This window comes from Chlamydotis macqueenii, chromosome Z (assembly GCF_036417535.1).
Source record: "Chlamydotis macqueenii isolate bChlMac1 chromosome Z, bChlMac1.mat, whole genome shotgun sequence".
NCBI lineage: Eukaryota > Metazoa > Chordata > Aves > Otidiformes > Otididae > Chlamydotis > Chlamydotis macqueenii.
In genome coordinates, this window is record NC_141593.1 from 57851835 (window position 1) to 57871073 (window position 19239).

A 19239-nucleotide genomic window follows, 5' to 3' on the forward strand; every position below is an offset into this window, starting at 1 on the left:
AACAGTGTGACTTTATACTACCTCTTGTTATGAAGTATCCTATTTCCTGACAAAATAAACAGAATTCTGTGTTGTTTTGCTGTTTTGCTTTCTTGCCCTTTAGCTAAGTCTTTACTATAAATATCTCACCAATATGAATCAAGGATTATATTATGAACCTTGAACTTTGTACATCTGCTTATAAACAAAATTCTTATGTATGAATACTACAGATACCTCTGGCATACTTAAGGTTTTGTCTGTAAATCGGGAATAGAAATAAACCAGTAATATCTCAAAATAAACTGACTAGGGTTTGAAATGTAGAAATTCTGGAAGCTGATCAAGCATTACTGGAAAATCCAATAAATATCAATCCAGTAAATACTCACCACAAGTATTTCCCTTTACACATGTAAACAGTTCCTTGGAAATGAAAAAGATTGCTTACCAATGTTTGACTTAACTTGGCTTGCGGCATATATGATCAAAAATATTATTTACTTTACTTTCTTTAAAATATTCATATTAGTATCTGCAATGGATTATCTTTTCAATAAGTGTTAGGAACAGAATTTTGTGAACTCACAAATTTTATTTACATATCCTATTTATTTAATTAAAGTTAGCACTGTACATGAAATCACACAATTAGCACATGTGGTTAAGTAAAATTTACAATTTGTCATTAAATTAGTGTGCAGTAAGTGTGTTTAATTTATAAGATCTATAGAAGCACAGAATCACAGAATAGTTTGGATTGGAAGGGACCTTTAAAGGTCATCTAGTCTAACCTCCCTGCAAGGAGCAGGGACATCTTTGACTTGATCAGGTTGCTCAGAGCCTCGTTCAACCTGGCCTTGAACGTTTCCAGGGATAGGGCATCTACCACTTCTCACAGCCATGTTCCAGTATTTCACCACTCTCACTGTAAAAAATGTCTTCCTTATGTCTAGTCTTTTAGTTTAAAACCGTTACCCCTTTTCCTATCACAATACATCCTGGTAAAGTTTGTCCCCATCTTTCTTATAGGCCCCCTTTAAGTATTGAAAGGCTGCAATAAGGCTTCTCAGAGCCTTCTCTTCTTGATGCTGAACAGCCCCAACTCTCTCAGCCTTTCTTCATGGGAGAGGTGCTTCAGCACTCTAATCATCTCTGTGGCCCTCCTCTGGACTCTCTGCAACTGATTCATGTCCTTCTTATGTTAGGGGCTCCAGAGTTGGACACAGTACTCCAGGTGGGGTCTCACAAGAGAAACATATGTTTGGCTTTCTAGGCTGCAAGTGTGTATTGCTGTTTCAAAAAGAAAAGAAGAAAGAAGTCAAGAAAAACACCAAAACCAAAGAAACAAACTAACAAAAACCCCACCCCTCCATGTCTTCTTATGAAAAACAGAGAAGTATTTCTTTTTTATCTGTCAGTAAAAGATTGGTTCAAGATACATTCCACCTATGAAGAACAGAAATTGCACTCTAATACCACTTTTTCAAAAATTGCAAGGTAATGATTACAAAAGTAAAGTTTTTAAAAGAATTTTTTTTTCTGTAAATTTTAAAGGAGACCTTATCTTGTGTAGTTTTTCTGCTCAAGCTGTTCTATTGTTCTATAGAATACTGGATACGGTCCTCCAAAAAACTCATTTTGTGTGCTAGAGAGACCCTATATCCATTTTGTTCTGTTAAGCTAATTGTTTCCTATGAGAACACATTAGACTAACAGATCATGCCTAAGTAACGGGTTTTACCCCTTACCAGCATTTAAAACCTATGCCCACTAAGAAGCTCAATGATCATTGCAATGCATGTTCTCCCCACAGAATACAGCAAAATCAAAGAGATGACAAGACACACTCCAGCCTTTTTTTTCAGATGAGAAATATCCACATGAAGTATATGAATATAAAATGGCCTACCATCCTGGTTCAGGAGCTATAAGAAAAGTAACTTCCTTCTTGATCTTCCTCGTAATGGGCTTGCCAAGTCCACAGAGGGACCCTCTGATTTCATGGAGTGAAATTGAGAACATGTAAACCACTCTCAGGCTTTAAACTATTTCACAATTCCTTCCAAACCTCAAACAAAAGTTTGCCACAACGATGTTAAAACATGGTACTTCTATATCAAATTATTTTAGAATTCTTCCACTTTATATGTCTTTCAAACAGCTTGCCATATGTTTCTTGAAAATATCTAGTCTGGCACCCTATAACGCGAGACTAGTTTTGTCTAATCAAGTTCAAAATCAAACTTATTCTAAGGAATAATACATTTGTTTGAAGTGTTACAAGTAATACATATTGTACATTTAATAAAAATAATAATTAGCAGTATTGTGATTCTAAAGCTCACCCAAGTTAAAATTCCTATTACATACATAAAACATTAACACATTTAGTACATGACAGGAAAATATCCCAGTTGCTTCAAAAACTGCAGTGGTATCTTACTATCATCAGCCTGTACCGCAGAACCACAACTAAGTGAAACACGTTAGAAGAATCTGGTTGTATAATAATTACCATTTTAAATGCATAACTTCATATAAGCTCACAGCGGAGTTACGTAAATATTGTAAGCAGCAATATCTCTTTCACACATTACTGTCTTCCACATGTACCGTAAGAGTTTCTTGGAAGTTCAGTGCACCTCCATTGTTTCAGCTTTTTACACCAAAAAAAAACTTTGCAGAGTTGAGAAGAACTTATTAGTAAAGTAACTCTAAAGATGGTGACAACTGCTCCTTTCTTTTTTTTCTTCTGTATATTTTTGATCTTCAAGTGACTGTGCATTTGAGCACATCTCTTATTTATTCAGTAATTCATTTCTTAATTACTAATCAACTGAGTACTGCAATTGCTAAAAAAACTTTTGAGATTACTTCAGTGCAACCATTTTCAATCACACAGATCCATAAGCAAGTCCTTCTAGAGTGAATGATAAAATTTGTATTGTCTTCAGTGAGATAAACAATCATCCAGCAAGTGTAAAGAGGATATTGTAAATATTTGCAGTCCATTCCCCTGAAGAAGTCTAGCCTACGCTTCTATTTAGGCTGTAGGACATCAGAACAGTTGCCAGCATCATCTCTGCAGAGACCATAGTGCCAGTGAGGAATTCTTTCCACCTCAGGCAGCTGTTGTAATATTTAAGCATCTCTCTGTACTGTAGAGATTACCGAAGTATTCAAAAGCAAACCACTGAAATAACATTCCCAAATATTCTCCTAAGAACATCTCTTTCTAACGTGTTGGAACTGGGCTAGAATGGCAGACATTAACACAAAGAGAGGTTTTTTGTCTCATCATAACTGCACTTAGCACTAAAAAACGGATATAAGAAATAACACAAATTGATTTTGCTTATATCAGAAATGTCTCTACCCAAAAACATCTTACTTAAGTGCTCAGAATATCTGAATATTGCTCTTTAAACATACTTAATTTTTCCCATTTTATTCAGATCTTACATTTGACCCGCTAAACTTAGAATCATAGAATCACAGAACAATTAGGGTTGGAAGGCACCTTTAAACGTCATCTAGTCCAACCACGCTGCAAGAAGCAGGGACATCTTCCACTAGATCAGGTTGCTCAGAGTCTCATCCAACCCGCCCTTGAATGTTTCCAGGGATGCGACATCTACCACCTCTCTGGACAACCTCTTCCAGTGTTCTATCACCCTCAGTGTAAAAATTTTTTTCCTTATATCAAGTCTGAATCTACCTCCCTCTATTTTAAAACCATCACCCCTCATCCAATTGCAACAGGCCCTGCTGAAGAGTTTCTCCCTGTCTTTCCTGTAGACCCCCTTTAGGTACTGGAGGGCTGCTATAAGGCCTTCCTGAAGTCTTCTTTTCTCCAGGCTAAACAGCCCCAACTCTCTTGGCCTGCCCTCATAGGAGAAGTGCTCCAACCCTCTTATCATCTTTGTGGCCCGCCTCTGGACCTTGTCCAACATGTCCACATCCTTCTTATGTTGGGGGCTCCAGGGCTAGATGCAGTACATCAGGTGGGGTCTCACTAGAGCAGAGTAGAGAGGGAGAATCACTTCCCTTGACCTGCTGGCCACGCTTCTTTTGATGCAGCCCAAAATGCAGTTGACTTTCTGGGCTGCAAGGATACATTGTCAGCGCACATTGAGCTTCTCGTCCACCAGCACACTCAAGCCCTTCTCCTCAGGGCTCCTCTCAATCCATTCTCTTCCCAGCCAGTAATCGTGCCTGGGATTACCCTGACCCAGGTGCAGGACCTTGCACTTGGCCTGGTTGAACTTCATAAGGTTTGCATGGGCCCACCTCTCCAGCTTGTCAAAATCCCTCTGGATGTCATCCCTGCCCTTCAGCATTTCAACTGCACCGCACAGCTTGGTGTCATTGGCAAACTTGCTGAAAGTGCACTCTATCTCACTGTCCATGTCGCCAACAAAAATGTTGAAGAGGGTTAGGCCCAGTATGGACCCTTGAGGAACACCACTCTTCACCAGTCTCCACCTGGACATTGAGCTGTTGACCATCACTCTTTGAGTGTGTCCATCCAGCCCATTCCTTATCCACTGAGAGGTCCATCTCTCAAACCCATGTCTCTCCAGTTTAGAGAGAAGGATGTCATGCGAGACAGTGTCAAATGCCTTGCACAAGTCATCCAGGTAGATGACTTCAGTTGCTTGTCCCTTGTCCACCGATGCTGTAACCCTGTCATAGAAGGCCACCAAGTTAGTCAGGCACGATCTGCCCTTAATGAAGCCATGTTGGCTGTCACCAATCGCCTCCTTGTATTCCATGTGCCTTAGCATGTTTACCAGGAGAATCTGCTCCATGGCCTTGCCGGGCACAGAGGTGAGGCTAATCAGCCTGTAGTTCCCTGGGTCTTCCTTGTTTCCCTTTTTAAAAATGTGGGTTATGTTTCCCCTTTTCCAGTCTTTGGGAACCTCACCAGACTGCCATGAATTCTCAAATATGATGGACACTGTCTTGGCAACTACATTTGCCAGTTCCCCCGGGACCTGTGGATGCATCTCATTGGGTCCCACGGACTTGTACACCTTCAGGTTTCTTAGATGTTCCTGAACCTGATCTTCTACTACAGTGGGAAGTTAATTTTATTTATTTTTGATAAATTTTTATAAGTTTTGATAACTTAATAAGTAAAATAAATTTTATATATTTTTATTTAACTTTGCTTTTTTTACTTTATAAATTAGCTATTAGTTTTTCTAATAAAATTAAACCACCTGCCCTAACACATACAAAAACCACCAACATCATTCTGCATCCCCTCAGAAAGATACCACAATGGGAATCTAGTAATCCTCACTGCTACTTTTTCACAGTGGACCATTTTTTTTCAAAATCCATATACTGACTGAATCACAATATCTGAGCAGTTAGGTTATAGTGTGGTTTTTTTGTATATGTAAATTGAGTGAGCAGTAATCTCAACATTGACTGAGGATTAAGTAGATGATGAGAAAATCAAGATCCCCTTGTACCCAGCAGTCCTTATAGCTGCTAATTTACTACATGATGCTAATTAAAAGAGGCTGGCTTCATAGTGGAAATATATGGTGCCTGAGTAGAAAAGCTGTTAACATAATTATATCTGTTACACAGGGGGTGTAGCAGATTGCAATTACTAGAAGACTGTGAGTTTAAGACTACCTTGTGTACTCTGACGTTAGAAGTGGCTTTTACACTCCTTCAGTTCCCAAATAACACTCAAACTCAGCATTAAAACTTCTTTTTTTTTCTTTACAGTTTCAAATATACTGTTGATAAAAACCAATTTACTCCCCTAAGTACTCAGTTTCCAAATACAGTTTGTTTTTAACAGTTAAGGCAATTGTGGATATCCCTGGGCATCTTGTCAAAACATTACCACATCCCTTGTTTGAATGACTGGTTATGTAAAAGCCCCATCTCAAGCCGTGCACTGGAAGCTGGCCTGCAAGAACAAAAAGCCCAGCTCTGCTCTGTACCGGTGACTAACTTGCCTATCATCCCCTTTTTGCGTTCTCAGGGGTTTGTGACAGAATGTCTATAGAGTCTTTTTAAAGTCAATTTTTTTTCTAAAGCAGGTCTTCATTACCTGACTTTATTAGGGGGTTACATTTCCCAGAATCCCCATTTTCACCAGCTATAAAATATTCCGTATTCCATGATCAGGGGACTACCTAAAACACATTTCAAAATAGCAACACATGATGTTAAAAGCAGGCATATCAGTGTTTCAAATTCAATTCAGTACTCCAAGAAAAAAATAATTAAGGGATAAAGTTCACTGTGGAGGAATATTCAGGTTTTAAAAAGCTTTTGCAGATAATTTAAAAAGTGAAGGAATGCCAAGGCATTTAATAACCACAAAAGCTGTTTATTGTGAGTGTGTTTTCCATACCATGAACACTATGTCTATTAGACAAAGAAAAAAAAAAAAAAAAACACAAAAAGCAACCACCTGCAAAGTCAATAAACAGAAAAATAAAAATAGCTAATATTGTTTTTCTCAACATCTGAACACTTAAAACTTCTCTGCTGTCTGCTGTCTGCTGCTACAAGTGCATTTGAAGAGTAATAACCCGTAACCTTCCCTTAGAAAAAATGCATTTGAGAACCTCTGTTTCAGCCCCTAATATTCAAACTGTATTTAGTTTTAGTCAACTATCCTTTCACTCCCAGAAGTGGAGACCAGGGAAGCCACAGAAATACTGCACAATACTGGGTAAGAAAGGAATGAATGAACACTAACTAGCTTCACAGCAGCGTACTTTTCTGCTTCTTTCTCTCTTAAAGTATAAACACAGTAGCTGAATGCCTAATGACATCTTCAGCATAATATAAAGACTTCTTTCTTCAATATCATTTTGTTCTTATTTTCTTCCCATTTACTTGCTATTCTTTCATGTCTTTTTCTTCTCCTGCATTGCAGATTTCTTGCTTGTACTTTTTACATTCATCTCCTTTCTCCTCTTGTCCATACTCTTAGTCTCTCCTTAATGTCTGTTCTTTTCTCAAAGCCTTTGCTACTCATTTTCCTTCCTCAGACCTTTGCTTCAGTCTCCTGAACTCCCACATAGATCTTGCATGCAGGAAGTGTTTTGCTGCAGATTTAAAAAAGCAAAGTGGCATCTGCCACCTACCTGCATATTTCATGTACGTCCATCATGCATTTATCTCAGAATGAGAAGGGATAAGATATAAGGGAGGAATGCAAGTATTAACAGCTCAGAAGGAGCAAGAACCAGGAGCTTGTGACTTCTCTTGGAATAGATCATAGAATCATAGAATAGTCTGGGTTGGAACGGACCTTTGAAGATCATCCAGTCCAACCCCTCTGCAAGGAGCAGGGACATCCCCGACTAGATCAGGTTGCTCAGAGCCCTGTCCAATCTGGCCTTGAATGTTTCCAGGGATGGGACATCCAGCATCTCTCTGGGCAACCTGTGCCAGTGTCAAGCCTGAATCTGCCTCCTTCTTAACTTGGAGGAAATCATTGTTTGATCAGGAACAACTTGCCAAGATTATTTCTGAGTTGATCTTTTTGACATCCTCAGAGTCTGTCAGTCTGACATTACTTAGGAGATCTTGCCAACTAAAACAGAGACATGAGGGAAGGTCTTAAAATTTTCTAAGAATCAACATTATACTTTCAAAGAAAGGGGGTGTGTGCAACATTGTGCTACTAAAGTATCAGATTCATTTTGGAGCCTGCCCACTTTGTCAAAGTGCCTAATTTGTTTAACTATACTATTTTGCTGGTGTCATTCAGCTTAAATGAGAGTAAGATTTGTCATCAGATTGATCATGTCTAGTTCAATGCTTAAGCTTTAAGTAAAGCTCACCAGTGCATCTGAATTTCAATTCTTAAGCCAGTTTTGGACTACATCTCTAATTTCACTGTAATGAAGTGATAAAGAAGATCAATGAGAACTTTTTCTCTACCAGAAAAAGCAAAAACATGTTTCACAGCTTGACCATGAGCTGGAAAAGCTGGAAGTGTGAAGGTTGCTGGAAGACAATACTACAGAAAGCAGCTCCCCAGACAGTGAAGTGCTGAGAAATGTATGAGCTTTAAAAAAGTTTCTGAATGATGGCCTAATACATGACTCTATTATCAGTGTTGAGTGACCTGTTTGTGATAGTTCACTTTGATGTGACCATGAACAACTGTTTTACCACAGCTAAATTGTGTGTCATAAAAGCCAGGGAACAAAGGAAGTGCAACTCATTTATGGTCTATCAGTCCCATAAAAAGCCCTGCTTTACTCTGTTAGCAACAAAGAGGAAAATGCAATAGCAGCAAAGCACTGGAAAAAGCCAAGAGGACTTTATCAAATTTGTAAGATTTCCAGTAAGACAACTGCCTTAAATGTACCTGATTAATTCTTCTCTTGTGCAGGCTCTTACACTGTGTCATTCTTTGAGTACAAATAATCTCTATGTCATTAGAATAAATGAATAGCCATTGTAGTAATTGTATCATGACCTCCTGGCCTTGGACTATGGCCATCTAATCACCTCTCAGTGTCCAGGGCTGTGAGCTGTGACTCATCATTATGACTCAGGGAAGGGGCTATGCAAGCTTATTCACCTGTGAGACAGTTCAGTTTCATACAGTACAATTTAGACCAAATTTTAGGTAGCTGTGATTTCTGGGGGGGTGCAGAAAAAGTGAAGCTGCAGCACAGCTTGTAGCAAGGAGCAAAAGCCTTCCCTGTGTTGCCTCATTACACTCATCTAATCCTTCTCAGTGCAGGCATGCTAGATTTAGGGTCAAAATTCACACCAAGCAGGACCCACCACACTTGAAAACTTCACTGATTTTCCTGCAGCAGGGAAACATTTTATCCAGTTTTGTACAGCACTGAGCATGCTGAGGGCATTCAATAATTCATCAGCCACTTTAGCTAAGGAGAGAGAATCCAGAGCTTACAAACCCTACAGTTATAAAAACAATCTGAAAATATCTAGAAATTCTCAGAATTCTTACTTCTTCTAAATATGATATTTTAAATTTTTAAATAAATACAGTGAATTATTAAACTATTATGCAATCTTCCTGGTGTTAAATTTGTATGTTTTAAAAGCTATTATTAGAATATTTAAGTCCTCTGAGGTGTTATGGTTTCAGAAGTATTAATACACTGAACAAAACAATTGTATAAAACAAAGACAGTGAGCAAGGATTTTTGCACAGGACAATGGGAATAAGTCTCTAGAAAGAGTTTCTGTTTCTGCTACAGATAAGATGTACCTCAGAGGCCCTGGGGATTAACAGATTTCTTAAAAAGGGGAAAAAATGTCCAGATAACTGAGTACAAAAAGTAACTCAGTAGCACTTCTAGTCAAACAAGAGATACTTCTCCCTCTAAGACAGGCAAACAGGCTGTCAGACACACAGGGAAAGTCATGAGGTGTCTAGAATACCAACAGCTCATGAAATATTCTAGTATTAGCATTATCAGGCCTGCTTGTCCACTCTACTCCAAATTGCTATACCTGTATATAAGAACAGCATCCGTCTAAAAGCATGTTAACAGGATGATATGCCTCTCTTGCAACAATGACAGTGCTAGTAAAATTGATGAGAAGCCTAAATTTTTCTGCCTTATACCAGTACACTGCTAGAATACTGATTGCCTTCTCCTAACCCTCAGCAGTTTTCCCTGTTCCCTACCCTCTTTGTCACAGATCCTGACACCATCAGACAACGCTACTGTCTAGATGATTTGCTCCTTCACTGGGTGCAACAGGGAGACACCAGCAGAGCCTTCAATCTGAAGGGAGATTGAGTGTTCAAGAGGACCACATTATTGAGTTCTGCAGATGGTATTTGCTAAACAGATTACAGATTATTTTTAAAACATACTCCATCTTCCTCCAGTAGATAGAGGATCAGGCTCACACAAACTCTGTTCATTGCAAATCCCAGAATAGTTTATCCCAGAAACATAGAGATTATGTTTCTGAGACACTTTTCCACTCCCCTGATCCCCTGCCTGACTGGTCTTCAAAGTGAAGGCATGCTCTAAGTTATGTTTCAGATGTGTTACAATGATAACAGTGGTCCCCTAATATCATCTGCGCACTCTAAAGAGACTGATCTCTCAAAAAGCACCCTGTTCCTCTCAGATAATTTCCTCTATTCAGGAGTGGCAAAACCATAGCACAAAACCAATCATAGACAGCATGCAGTGGAAAAAAAGCAGTTGTTTCTGTTCATAACTCATACTAGTAGTACAGTCAGACCTAGCAGGGGAAGGTCAGCCTAGGAACTATCAAATTTCTTATTAAACTGCTGTTTTGAAGCAAATTTTATTTTAACAGTCATTAAAACTGGCAGTGAATGTGTACCAAACAACTCATCTGTTAGCTTAAGGCTAGTCTTTTTTTTTTTCTCATTAGAGCTATGCATTTTAAAATTATTGGACCATTTATTCAGGCATCTCAAAAGTGTTACATACTGCTTGGTCTTTCATTCCTGCATAGTAATTTTCAAAAGTATCTTGCTCAGAAAATATACTTACAAGGACAATAAACTGTGAAGACCAAGAAAAGTTAATCAATACCATGTTAATAATAGATTATTCTGTTTCATTTGGAGCTTTCTAAGATAAAGTATCATGTCTGGTTTTTAGTATTTCAGCTGATCAGCTAAGCCTAGATTACCCATATCTGCTCTATTCTGCAGTATTTACACTTACACCATCCTAGTAACATCAGCTAGGGAATGTTCTCCAAAAGGCTCCCACAATAGGAAATCCTGGACTGATTGTCAAGGACTATTACTGTCTTCTGTTCTATTAGACCAGTACAAACCTTTAGCACTTAACGGGTTCAGAAGAATAAAATAGAAGCCTCATCTATTCACCATTCTGTGGCTGAAGGTGTAAGAAAAGCAAGCACAGAACCGATACTTAAGAATACCATATTACCTAGGGAAGACAGAAAGGGGAGTGAAGCAGTGTATAATGCTGTTTGTTCCTTGTTCCTGCTTTTGCTTTGGTAAAATCACAAACTGAACAATATACATTGGTAAATTCCATCTCTTGTCTGTTCTAAATAGGATTTACATATCATGTATACATATAACAGGTATAAGTCTTACACCTATATACAGCAAGATCATGGATCTCCTGTCCCTTGAGTTGTTAATATTTTCTTTTTAAAAAATATAAGAGAGAGGAAATCTTTCCCTAACAAAACATTTAAATGCGGAAAAAAAATCTAGCTCAGCATCAAATGTTTTTTCAGTGTCTAATGTTAGCACTAAACTTCACGTTAAGAATATTTATTTCTGTTATTAAAAAATACTTACAACAAGTGTGATCTGGAGAATGAATAACAGATGATAAACACAAATACACGAAGGGCCAAATTGTGAATGTTTTAAAATTGCATCCTAGGACTGTGTACAGACTGTCTTTTGCATTCTCAGAACCAATGTTTGGATAAGAACTTGGGTATTCAAGCATGATGTTATCAATACTTGCACAAAAGTGCCCATCTGTACATGTAAAGCTAGTTTGGGGTTCATCTGTGTACTGAGGATATTCACCTGAGCCCAAAAATTATTTTATAATATATTTCAATTTTTTTAAAATCTTAGCCTTCACTACAAAGCCACAAGTAGTTTGCTTCTGACTTTGCCAGAGCCAGTCTAATTTGCTGTCCTGCTCCGAGGGTAAAAACATATCGTGTCCCAGCTAAGTGGAATAAGCATTCCTCCCTCTTCTTTGAGACAATTGAGACAGTAATGTGGGTCTTTTCCAGATATGTACCAGAAAGCAACAGTTCCGCATCCTGGCATGAAATTATAGTGAATTTAAAAGCCAGTAGGATTACAGTGCCTGTTTCCTGTAAGGATGCAGGTATAGCACACAGCAGTCTTCATGCCCCTAACGTTAGCCTTGAAAGCATCTCGTGTGCACTGTTGAGCATGAGACTAATGGCTGGGAATCCTTTTTTTTTTTTATTTTCTAACACCAGTTAATCTGTAATCTCAATGCACAATACTCAGTCAACCTAGTTGCCTCAGCCTTAGTGTAATTGCTTTCCTGCAAATGTTTGGTTTGGTCAGACTGAAGTCCTGAAGTCCTTTTAAAATCCACCATGTGTGTGAAGTGACATTTGTTGATGTTAGTGAAGGTTTGAGCTATCTAAATACCGCAAAAAGCAGAATTTCTCCTAAGTATATCACAATTTATTATTACCTACTTATTTTTTTTTACGTATTGAAAGGATAGAAGCAATGAGAGATTTGAAATTAATGAAAATATAGTACATTCATACCATGAATATAGTGCTTTTAAGCAGTATATTTTCTTTTTCTTCAGCCTCTCATAGGAGATGTCTTAATTCTGTACATCTAAAGAAAAAAAAAAAAAGAAGAAAAAAGAAACAAAACTGCAGGAAGATTCTTGCTGCTGCAAAAGTGAACAAGAGCATTTACATTTTCATTGTATGTAAAGGTAGAAAACTATTTAAACATTCTGTGGCTTCTAAAACGCAGTTATGTCACTTCAAGTTTTCTCTGCTAAAATCTTATTTTTTATCATAATTGCCTTCCAAGGTTTTGACCTCAGCTGAAACTTTTCACTGCAAGTTTTGGTGAATTCTGTTAGACTCAGCCTAAGTGGACTAATATCCAAATAACAGCTGCAAGAAAAAAGTATCTCTTATATGTTATAAATCATGGGTTTTTCCACACTGCAGGAACCTTTGGACACTGTCTTGGTGACTGTTCCAATGCATATTACACTATTATTTCACTGACAGGTACTGAAGGCATCCTTGTTTGAAGATACGTACAGTCTTAATTATATCATACACTCAAGTGTTTCATGCTTCTTTGCAGGCACTGTTACACAGACTGTAATTGGATTGCTGGCACACAGCTACAAACCCAATAAAGAATCTACTTTGGGTGCTAACTAAAATGTTCTGCTACTTCATATGAGAGCTCCTTGCACAGCCTGTTTATCTTAGATTTTTCTGAATAAGTGGAAAGGAAAGGTTTATTTGGAGCAGATTTTGTTCACAGTTGAACTCAGTGGAAATTTTTATCAATGTGAGCAAATTGGATGATTAAATCTTTTGCTGTCTTTCTTATTTTGTCAAAACTTAATCAGCTGAACTGTGCCTGCATTGAAAGTTTTCGGGAACATATTGTCTCATATATATGTAAGTGCAGGATGCTAGCTGTATATCTACGCTTGTAAAAGGTGCTTAGTGTATATCTTTTTTCTTTTTTTTTTCCAAATGTACTGGCATTTATCCTTCTAATTTCTTTAGTATTAGGGTATCTGTACTGGATTTTGATACAGTTGCTATAGGAACTGTGTATTACAGAATAGCAGACAACATCTGGTAAACAGGATATAAAAGAACATAAATTGGCACTCTCCTCAGCTAGGCTTTGGATATATTTGTACTTTTGAGAAGTATCCTTTGTGAAAAAATAAATCTAATCCTGTTGTTTCCTATATAGGAGCCTTTAATTATTATCTGTCTTTTTTCTTCACAAACTCCCTTGCTGTCAACTATGTAGCATTGTCCACTGGAAGATAAGTTAATGAACCAAATAAAAATGCATATTAGTTGGAAGGATACTGCACAGACACTCTCAGAAGTGGATTAACTACAGGGGAAGAAAACCTGCATTTGTGAATATTTTTATAAATCCAGCCCAGTAGGCATGGCATAATATTGAAATGACTTTCTGTCTTTTTCCCTCCCTGTCTCAACTATCAAGCTATCCTAACTTATTCTCATTTTTCTCCTAGCCCATTTTAAAGAAAATATACATTCATGAAAGAGATTATGGCAAGCTGTATGCATTTAATTTGTAAAACTGGCGGCATTACATTACAGATCGCGTAGGCCTTTTCTTATCCATGAAGTTTCCTACCTAGGGGAAAAACACCTTAAATAACCATTTCAACACACATGTTGTACACTCATGTCATGAGATTCAATGTGGTTTTTGTAAATGTAAATGTCCTTGACTACACAATGTATAATAAGAGGCTGAAGTTAGCAATACCTACAACAGCACTGATGTGTTATTTTCCATACATAAATATTAGTCAACGTGCTACATTACTAAAGGAGAATAATTTTGTTTAAAAACTAAAAAGGTTTTAAAAATACAGCTTAGGTCATCAACAAGGCTACAGTTACTAAGATGAAGCTCAACTAGTTCTGTATCCAGCACCATGAAATCAAAATATCTGACTGAAAGATGTCCTGTGCTCATACTGTAAATTGTCTTTTTCACTCCTGTTACCTCTCTGATCTCTCTTCTTTCAGCTTTTCTCCAACTCGGTCATCAGCTCGACCGACTGTAGACAAACATAAGGATAACCTGCCTGTACTTCATGCTGGCATGGCACGAACTGGTTCTGATTCAAAAGGGACAAGGATGTTTCTACACTGGTCCCCAAAGCAAAGACGTGTACCAGTGGGAGGGGAATACAACTTAAAGTATTTTCTGTTAATTCAGGGCAGCCTTAATCCTGTAATCTTGGGGAAGCCTAGGGCTCTGACAACTTGTATGAAAGTCTCAATAAGGTTCCAGGTACTTTGAGAATGCATCAAATAAAAAGTCAGCTTGAAACAGGGTATGCTTTTCCACATCTCTTCCTGCACCCAAGGATGGAAGAGAAGAACTGACAATGGGTTTTGCTTAGGAATGCAGGTGTTTTACTGCACCTCTGTATTTCATCTTGTTCTCCTGAAAGTATGAGGAGAATAGGGAAACAGGTTCTTAGTATTTTTTTGTGCCATTAAGCTAATGTGATTTGAAATAAAACAAAACTAAAACCCACATACTTACACTATATTTAAGTAAGTGACATAATGGATATCTCAAGGCATGAGATTTCATTGAGTTATTCCCTATCTTCATGTCTTTTTTTGATATCACAAACAAATCCAATATCTATCCTCTTCAGTGAAGGAAGTATAAAATGACTTATCAAAATATGTCTTTTCATTATGTTTACTATTATCAATCTGTAGGCTTTTCTTCCATTGTCTTTGATTTACATGTAAAATGCTTGTTTTGAAGAGACATTATCATTCTGTGTAAAGCCTAAAATGTTCTTTTTACTTATGGTTAGTGAAGAGCTTGTTTTTGTTTTTTATGTAGCACATATTTTTATGTTCCAGACTTCTATTTATCTTTCTAACTTTCTCCTTTCTTTTGTGAAAATAAGGGTGTGCAAACAGAAGAGTTTAACAGCATAAAATGACTGAAGACTGTGAACTTAAAGTTATATGTAGAAAGTAGTGCTTTTTCAATGGCACTAATAACTGCCAAGCTATAGTCTTCATAATTTTGTCATGGAATTCTGGTGTCCAGATTCAAAATGAGAGTCAGAAGGGGAAAAGAAGGAAGGAAAGAGTGTATGAAGAGTGCTGAGAGTAAGAAGCTAGCACTTTGTAGCTTTCAAATACACAGGTTATCATGTTTAAACAGTAAGGACACCAATGCCCCCATGCACAAATTTTGAACAGTACGCAAAGAAGCAGTAGCAAGTCAGGAACCAATGTTGTCTTAGCATGGCACACCTGTCTTTTAAATATTCTTTCACATGTATTGTGACTCTCAAGTCAAGTACATGAAAAGATTTGTTGCTCAGAAACCTCTGAAAGTTTCTGATTGGAATTTGGAAGCTGAAATCATTGAGGGTTTAGTCCATTTTTTTGCGTAGAAATTCAGGCCTAATAAGTTGTCAAAGTGCCCTTCAGATGCTTTTGTTTTGCAGGGTTTTTTCATGCTCTTTGCAGTTCGATTTCTTTGTCTCTACAGTTCTCACTTCTTAAGGAAGCATTTACACTAATACTTAATGCCGCTAGATTCTGAAATGTCTCTTTTGAGCTCATCTCGGCATGCCTCCAGGTCCTCTTTGCTCTTCTAATTTTAAGAAATTACTCTTTTGCTGTGCATTGCAGCTTTATTTGAGAACCACTATCAATTATTTTACATTGATTATTTTCTAATTTGGCTGATTCTGACATCTCATCTGATGCTATATACCAATAACTTTAAAAAGTCTCCTCCATTAATACACACTTAATGGATAAGAGACAATGCAGACAGGATGTCTGAAGTTCTAGCACACACAAAAAAAAGTTGATTAAGCAGGCTGAATTTGAATGCACTGAAATGGAGACTATCATAATAACAACACAATTTTCAACCTCAGGAAGCAGGAGTAGGAGTGAATTAAATAATAACCCAGATGGCTTTAGTAACAAAATGACCATTTCGTATTTTACAGCAGTTATTTACAAATTTGGTCATCACTGTATTTTTCTATTCAAAGCACATCCAGGCAGACCATCAATAGTTCCATTTAGAAGTGAAGCACTGCGGTGTCAACACACTGCTAAAATAAGATTGACTATCAAAAGAGTAGTTTTTTTACCCTGTGCTTTAAAAGTAGGTATCTGGCCTATCACTGCTGAAGTGAAGCTGTTTTTTAAATAAATTTTTTGCTAATCACTTAACACAGATTCCTGCACAAACTGTTATTATGCAAAGCAGTGATAAATATGAAAAATAGGACTAAGGTATCTTTATCTTCCTAATCAAAATGGTCAACAGAGTGAGTTTGCACATATCCAGTTATTCAACACCTTTTCCAGCACTCTTTCTTACAGTTCATTTTCAGTACTCCTAAATTCTCCCTGCTCCAATAGCTTGGACGACAATTAACAATAGGATTACACAAATATTTATACTATAGCTACACTAGCAGATTAATATATTGGATAAATTAGCAAATATCTATTAATTATTAGATGTTAGCTATTTATGCACTATATTATTAGATATATATATATATTAGCTATATTAAATATATGCCAAAATGGGATATATATTACAATAAAGACTAGCATGACTGTTTTTTCTTGCATTCTTTTTTTTTTCCTTTTGCTCTCAAGAGTCAAGGTGAGGAAGGAAAAGCATTACTATGTAATGTCAGAGGCTTTTTAACATCTAAAATCACAGAATCATAGAATCACAGAGTAACCCAAGTTGGAAGGGACCCATAAGGATCATCGAGTCCAACTCTGCTCCTCACAGGACTACCTAAAACTAAGCTATATGACTAAAAGAGCATCATTCAGACATTCCTTGAACTCTGACAGGCTTGGTGCTGTGACCACTTCCCTGGGGAGCCTGTTCCAGTGATTGACCACCCTCCTAGTGAAGAACCCTTTCCTAATGTCCAATCTGGACTTCCCCTGACACAGCTTCATTCCATTCCTTTGTGTCCTATCACTGGTCACCAGGGAGCGGAGATCAGCACCTCCTCTTCACTGTCCCCCTGAGGAAGTTGTAGACTACTTCTTCAGGTACGTTATAATCTGAATGCATTAAACAGCCTCAAGTTGTTTTCAGTTTTCTTCTAAAGCTTTAGAAAACATGCTTGATGCTACAGCATAGCTTCTTTTCTAGTGTAAGTTACAAAGCCTTAACAGGGTGACCACAGCTTATTTCACAGCACTGATACCAGTCCTGTGTATTCAATCAAAGTTATATAACAGATAAATACGAACTGTTTTCCAGAAAACACACTTCTCATTTCTCTCCCTTAGAGTCACCCTAGCCCAAAAAATTACACACACCCACGCAAAAAGGTATTTTTTTTATTTCAGCATTTTAGCCCAGTAGGGTAAATTCAGGGATTATTTTATTACTGCTTCACACTTAAATGAAGACTGAATAAAAATGGATCAACACCTTAGGGGAATATATGGGATCTCCGCTCAACCAACAGGAGGTAGAGGATAGGCAGGCAGGCTGGTGAAATAGAAACTCTCTTGGGAAATCATGCAAAAGCTTAATTTTGGGGCTCCAGAAAGAAAAGCACAAGCCACTGCTGCCCAAGATATATAACCAGGACTCTCTAGCTGAAGTCAATAACAATTCATATCCTTTGTGGGTCATCACAGAAGGTGGCCTGTGAGAAATGCTTAGCCATAGATCCAGAAGACAGGCCAAAAAGGTCAGTATTTATGTTAATCCAGTGATCACTGCACAGCACACATACAGCACAAAGGAGCTGAAAGTGCCTCAGCTGATAGTGACAGCAGTCTTAAAAAAGGCCTTACACTGTCTAGCCTATCACATTAAGGTCACAATTTTACGTTCTCAGAGCCTCAGCTACATACAAATTTGTCACGTGTAATGCTGAGATTTACTGAGCTTAGATATTGTGAATTGCATTGTAAGGACATAAAATAAAGCTTTGTGCGACTCCCCCTCCACTCACTCTCTACAAAAAAAGAAAAATACATTTCAGCCTTGGTTCACTGAGCAAACATGTAGATACACATACCTTAAACTGAAATGTCTTTTGATGCAGAACACCATCCACCACAGCTTGAATGGGTGCTATTTCAGTTCTCATGCAGTGAAACCCTTAAAGGAATAAGCACCTGCTTCAAAACCCGCTTGGAGAAATAATATGCGGACTCACAGGATCTAATGTAAACAATACCTCAGGGATAATTCCTGAACAAAAGGGAAAACAGAACCTTTTTTTATAGCATTTTATGTACCGTAGTGTCATGCCTCTTTATATTCACTAGAACTCACTGCAAAGGAGAGGAGATATTGAAACGCCTGCCTTCAGTGCAACCTAATTTAGACCCTTTTAAAACAGTGAGCATAGATTCACCATTAGGGCAGAAGGGACAGCTATAGGACTTCTGTATAGTGCAATTTGAACTCCCTCCCAGTAGAATGTATATCACTGTTAACAACAGCACCATTACTCCAACACTGCTCTGGCATACCTGCTTTAATTGTGTTTCAGAAGGACAAACAGCTGCATACCTCATTCGACTGCATTTCCTTTTCATTATTTTATTATATGTCACTGAGAAACTCTGACCCATCTAAAAAGAATTATTTTCCCATCTTATTTCCCAAATCTCAAGGGACAATTTGGCCCTGAAGTTTAACAATTAAAGTAATTCAACTTACAAACAAAAATAGGAAACAAAATGGAAATTTGCATTAGGCCACTGTTTGCTAATGTTTATATATGCATATACTTCGTCATCTTTGTCATCTATACTGAGTGAGGCGTATCTAGGGAGCCAAGTGTCTCTTTAACTATTATTTAAAGAGACAGAGTACTTAGGCAGGGCAGGACAACAGTCAGCTGTGGGATCCTGCACAGAAATACTTTATGTATGCAAATAAATCTGCACTGTGTTTACAGCATTTCACCAGACACTTAACATCCC